The sequence below is a fragment of the Coregonus lavaretus genome (genome assembly GCF_964263955.1).
Source record: "Coregonus lavaretus genome assembly, chromosome: 5".
Classification (NCBI taxonomy): domain Eukaryota; kingdom Metazoa; phylum Chordata; class Actinopteri; order Salmoniformes; family Salmonidae; genus Coregonus; species Coregonus lavaretus.
Genome location: NC_139992.1, coordinates 2,148,754 through 2,155,505, shown reverse-complemented (window position 1 = coordinate 2,155,505; position 6,752 = coordinate 2,148,754).

The following is a 6,752-nucleotide window of genomic DNA, read 5'->3' as shown; positions in this document are numbered from 1 at the left end:
CATACCTGTGTCTTGTTTCAATCAAGGCACATAGTTTGCCTAGTGGCACACGCTGTTGAGTTGTGAACGGATGAGAGACACATTTGGCCGTTCGCACAATCTGAAATGGCACCCTATTCCCTATATAGTGGAGAGGAAGAGGAGTGGAGAGGTGAGGAAGAGGAGTGGAGAGGAGTGGAGAGGAGAGGAGAGGAGAGGAGAGGAGAGGAGAGGAGAGGAGAGGAGAGGAGAGGAGAGGAGAGGAGAGGAGAGGAGAGGAGAGGAGAGGAGAGGAGAGGAGAGGAGAGGAGAGGAGAGGTAGAGGAGTGGAGAGGTGAGGAGTGGAGAGGTAGAGGAGTGGAGAGGTGAGGAGAGGAGAGGAGAGGAGAGGAGAGGAGAGGAGAGGAGAGGTAGAGGAGTGAAGAGGTGAGGAGTGGAGAGGAAGAGGAGTGGAGAGGAAGAGGAGTGGAGAGGAAGTGAGGATAGAAGAAGAAGAGATGAGAGGAGAAAAGTAGTGCACTATATAGGGAATAGGGTGCCATTCTCTGGTCTCAAGTAGTGCACTATATAGGGAATAGGGTGCCATTCTCTGGTCTAAAGTAGTGCACTATATAGGGAATAGGGTGCCATTCTCTGGTCTAAAGTAGTGCGCTATATAGGGAATAGGGTGCCATTCTCTGGTCTAAAGTAGTGCACTATATAGGGAATAGGGTGCCATTCTCTGGTTGAAAGTAGTGCACTATATAGGGAATAGGGTGCCATTTGAGACACAACCCTGGTGTCCTGTCTATCTGCCTGTCCTATCTGTCTGCCTTCCTGTTCTGTCCGTCTGCCTTCCTGTCCTGTCCGTCTGCCTTCCTGTCCTGTCCACCTGCCTTCCTGTTCTGTCCACCTGCCTTCCTGTCCTGTCCGTCTGCCTTCCTGTCCTGTCCGTCTGCCTTCCTGTCCTGTCCACCTGCCTTCCTGTTCTGTCCTGTCCACCTGCCTTCCTGTCCTGTCCTGTCCGTCTGTCCGTCTGTCTGTCTCCCAGGAGAATAGTGTGTTGCCTGTTTCAGGTTGAGTCCCAAATGGTATCCTATTCCCTTAATAGGGAATAGGGTGCCATTTGAGACGCAGTCCTGTCTCCCTGAAGAATAGATACCTGTCTCAGCCTGTAGCCAATTACCCAGCCCACTCAGGGGCCCTTCACATCTCTGACCCTGGGACATGGGGCTGCCAGCGTCCCAAATGGAACACCATAGGGTATCTCATAGGGCTCTGGTTAAAGTTGTGCACTATGTAGGGAATAGGGTGCCATTCAGGACGCTGGCGTGGAACATGACGAGGTCCTGTCTTCTGTTAACACTGTCGCCAGTTCAAGTGGGCGTCATATAATCTTGATACCATGGAAACCATATATAGCCATTCATTTCCACCAAGATGAAAGATCCAGTCGAAGACCACAGAATATTGCAATATCAAATTGCTGTTCAGAGTTGTATTGCTGTTCTAAGAGTGCTGGTCTATTACTGTTCTGCTAAATGCTATGATGATAGATGTACTTCTGTCTATTTGAGCTAGAATATCAGTATAGTCTCTGGGTGTGTGCTTAGTCCCCTCCTGTACTCCCTGTTCACCCATGACTGCGTGGCCAAACACGACTCCAACACCATCATTAAGTTTGCTGACGACACAACGGTGGTAGGCCTGATCACAGACAACGATGAGACAGCCTATAGGGAGGAGGTCAGAGACCTGGGAGTGTGGTGCCAGGACAACAACCTCTCCCTCAACGTGAGCAAAACAAAGGAGATGATTGTGGACTACAGGAAAAAGAAGAGGACCGAGCATGCCCCCATTCTCATCGACGGGGCTGTAGTGGAGCAGGTCGAGAGCTTCAAGTTCCTTGGTGTCCACATCAACAACAAACTATCATGGTCCAAACACACCAAGATAGTCGTGAAGAGGGCACGACAATGCCTATTCCCCCTCAGGAGACTGAAAATATTTGGCATTGGTCCTCAAATCCTCAAAAAGTTATACAGCTGCACCATCGAGAGCATCCTGACTGGTTGCATCACCACCTGGTATGGCAACTGCTCTGCATCCGACCGCAAGGCGCTACAGAGGGTAGTGCGTACGGCCCAGTACATCACTGGGGCCAAGCTTCCTGCCATCCAGGACCTCTATACCAGGCGGTGTCAGAGGAAGGCCCTAAAAATTGTCAAAGACTCCAGTCACCCTAGTCATAGACTGTTCTCTCTGCTACCACACGGCAAGCGGTACCGGAGCGCCAAGTCTAGGTCCAAAAGGCTCCTTAACAGCTTCTACCCCCAAGCCATTAGACTGCTGAACAGTTCATCAAATGGCCACCCGGACTATTAGCATTGACCCCACCTTTTATTTAAACGCTGCTGCTACTTGCTGTTTATTATCTATGCATAGTCACTTTACCTCTACCTACATGTACATATTACCTCAATTACCTCGGCTAACCTGTACCCCCACACATTGAATCAGGACCGGTACCCACTGTATATAGCCTCGTTATTGATAATTTAGTGTGTTATTTAAAAATTAATAATAATCATTTTACTTTAGTTTATTTAGTAAATATTTGATTAACTCTTATTTTTCTTAAAACTGCATTGTTGGTTAAGGGCTTGTCAGTAAGCATTTCACAGTAAGGTCTACACCTGTTGTATTCGGCGCGCGTGACAAATAACATTGATTTGATTTAATTTGTCCACAGCCGCTGCATTGGAGAGCCCTGGATAGCCATTCACTCCCACTAAGATGAAACATCCAGTTGAGGTTCCACAGAAAATTGCAATATCAAATTATTCTATTGCTATAGTGAAACCTTAGAAAGATAAAGTAGAACATACCTGTTATATAAAAATGATCAGAATATTACTATACTCTTTCCCCACAGCCGCTGTTAGTCTGGCAAGCGAGACTAATAATGCAACATTAAATGGTTTCATGTTGCTCGGGCTAAAGCGGCAGGGGGTTAGAGCTTTGGGCCAGTCACCAAAAGAGTGTTGGTTCAAATCCCCGAGCCGATAAGTTGACGAATCTGCCAATGTGCCCTTGAGCAAGGCACTTGACCCTAATTTACTCCAGGGGCGCCGTACTACTATGACTGACCCTGTAAAAAACAACACATTTCACTGCACCTATCTGGCGAATGTGACAATATATATATTTATTTTGTTGCCAGGAAATAAGTACTTTGCTTGAAGCTAGGACGACATTCAGAAGTAGAACATTTGTGTGTAATAAGATCTATTTTTCTGCTGTGCTAATACAGGTATGTCTGTAATTGCCACACATATAGCACATGGAAGAGCTAAGCTAAGCAGTAGAAGCTCTCCTCGCTCTGCTGTTAGATTACGTTAAAGCTAATTTGAAACGGCTGCAACTTTCTGCCCTCTAAAACTCACTCTAGCTTAGCAGCTTAGCAACTCAGCTCATTTCCAACTTAACACTCTGTTCCTCTCCTCTCCTCCTCACCTTGCCTCTCCCTCCCTTCCTGCCTGAGCTCTGCTAGGAGAGAGAGAGAGAGAGAGAGAGAGAGAGAGAGAGAGAGCGAGGCGGGCAGAAAATAAAACACAAATTACTGCAAGAATTGTCCGGGATTGCGTCCCAAATGGCACCCTATTCCCTATGTAGTGAACTACTTTTGAACATAAGGCTCTAGTCCAAAGTTGTGCACTATACTGTATAGGGAATAGGGTGCCATTTGGGACAAAGATAGGGAGTGAGACGTCTCAATCCCCTTACCTCCCCAAGACGCTACATGGGGGGGGGGGGGGGGGGGGGGAGTAACTTTACAGCAGAGGAGAGAACAAATAAGAGATAAATGAAAGGTCGGCTCTGGGCCACCCACTTCTCTCAAAAGAACAAAGGGAAGAAATTCCTTCTTCAAAAGGAAGCAAAACATTTTTTTTAAAAGACTTTCGTAAGATCTCTCTCTCTCTCTCGACCTGGATGGAGAGCAAAAAATAAACACTGACGGAAGCCATGAGTCTCATGTTAGTGTCAGTTACTAACGTCTCTGCTTGGTTCTGTCTCAAATAGCACCCTATTCCCTAAATATAGTGTACTATACTATAGGGCTCTGGTCATAAGTAGTGGGTCCATAGGGCTCTGGTCAAAAGTAGTAGTGTGCTATATAGGGAATAGTGTACCATTTGAGACGCAGGCCATGTGTTTTAAAACACAGAGAATGTCCAAGGTCACCCTTTGACTCAACTTCAAAGGCGCTGGAGAGACGGGAAGAGACCAGATTCCATGTCAACTCTGACCAAGACGGAACGCTCTCCTCCTCAGCCCTAATCCCTGCTGACACTCCGGCAGCGCCTCAAACGGCACCCTATTCCCTATGTAGTGTACTACTTTTAACCGGGGCCTTTAATTCTCTGGTCAAAAGTAGTGCAGTACGTAGGTAATAGTGTGCCGTTTGTGACGCAGCATCTCTCTCTGTGTTTGATGTGATGTGAACAGGGGGTAGGAGTGGTGCTGTACGACCCTCGATCTCTGTTACTCACAGTGATCTCTGTTACTCACAGTGATCTCTGTTACTCACAGTGATCTCTGTTACTCACAGTGATCTCTGTTACTCACAGCGATGGAGCGAGAGGGCAGAACATTAATAATATAGAGAATTAGGTGGGTGCTTACACGTGTCCTGTTTCCCACATGTACAAGTGACATTAGTTTTTCATATCCCACTCCCCCTGAGACACCCTCGGTCAGTGGGGTCAGAGAGCCAGGGATCAGACATTTTTTGACGGCGATCCATTAAGTTTTAAATGTCACATGCACAAGTACAGTGAAATATCTTTCTCGAAAAAGGGTTCAGAGCGGAGGGCACGGAACATTAGAACATTCCGAGGTTCTTAGGGTTGATTCTGAGGGGTTTGTTATGTACGGGCTTATGTGAAGGAAGAGATAGCAAAGGAGATCCTGAGCATCATATATATATATATATATAGGACATAACATAAGATCTCTGTTGATCAACTGTAAATTACACAATGTTATTGGTCATATACACATATTTAGCAGATGTTTATTGCGGGTGTAGCAAAATGCTTGATTCTACTGCACAGTTGGAGCTAGGAACACAAGCATTTCGACTACACCCGCAATAGCATCTGCTAAATATGTGTATGCGACCAATAAAATTAGATTTTATTTGAATTAAATGTAATTTACAGTTGTTCAACAGAGACCTTATGTCTCATATAGCGGCATGGTACTCTGAGTTAAAGCAGCCTGGTCCTATCTCTGGTGCCGTGAAGTATTCTACCTCTGTTAAGCTATAGGGTTTAAAGACAAAGACTACCTGTAATTTTCCAGGGATCCTTCCCAAATGGCACCCTATTCCCTATACAGGGCCCTGGTGAAAAGTAGTGCACTATGTAGGGAACAGGGTGTCAAATGGGGCACAAACCCAAGTCTTTTCCCAGAAAGAATAGGTCAGAAACGTGAGCTGTGGCTAAAGTTCCACTGAGCCAGAGAAAGAGAGGGAGCGACCTGAATGCCAAGTGAAATAGATTTTATTTCCAACTTTGAAAGTCCCTGTGACCCTTTTTGACCAGGGCCAGCTGAAAAATTATATTTTAAAGAGCGCTGTGCTACGAGGTGAAATACATTCCTTCCTCCAGTACAGGTTAAAAAGTTAACTCAACCCTCTTAGAAAAGTTGGAAGTGTTTGTGCTGTGTGGCATTTTATATGTATATAAGTGTAAAAAAATCTTTCTGGGCGGGTTTTCTGCTGTTAGATGTAGCTGCGTTGTCCGTTGAAACCTCAGAAGCCCTGTGTCTGTATAATGCTGTACCGAGAAGCCCTGTGTCTGTATAATGCTGTACCGAGAAGCCCTGTGTCTGTATAATGCTGTACCGAGAAGCCCTATGTCTGTATAATGCTGTACCGAGAAGCCCTATGTCTGTATAATGCTGTTCCGAGAAGCCCTGTGTCTGTATAATGCTGTACCGAGAAGCCCTATGTCTGTATAATGCTGTACTGAGAGAAGCCCTATGTCTGTATAATGCTGTACCGAGAAGCCCTATGTCTGTATAATGCTGTACCGAGAAGACCTATGTCTGTATAATGCTGTACCGAGAAGCCCTATGTCTGTATAATGCTGTACCGAGAAGCCCTATGTCTGTATAATGCTGTACCGAGAAGCCCTATGTCTGTATAATGCTGTACCGAGAAGCCCTATGTCTGTATAATGCTGTACCGAGAAGCCCTATGTCTGTATAATGCTGTACCGAGAAGCCCTATGTCTGTATAATGCTGTACCGAGAAGCCATATGTCTGTATAATGCTGTTCCGAGAAGCCCTATGTCTGTATAATGCTGTACCGAGAAGCCCTATGTCTGTATAATGCTGTACCGAGAAGCCCTATGTCTGTATAATGCTGTACCGAGAAGCCCTGTGTCTGTATAATGCTGTACCGAGAAGCCCTGTGTCTGTATAATACTGTACCGAGAAGCCCTATGTCTGTATAATGCTGTACCGAGAAGCCCTATGTCTGTATAATGCTGTACCGAGAAGCCCTATGTCTGTATAATGCTGTACCGAGAAGCCCTATGTCTGTATAATGCTGTACCGAGAAGCCCTATGTCTGTATAATGCTGTACCGAGAAGCCCTATTTCTGTATAATGCTGTTCCGAGAAGCCCTATGTCTGTATAATGCTGTACCGAGAAGCCCTATGTCTGTATAATGCTGTACCGAGAAGCCCTATGTCTGTATAATGCTGTACCGAGAAGCCCTGT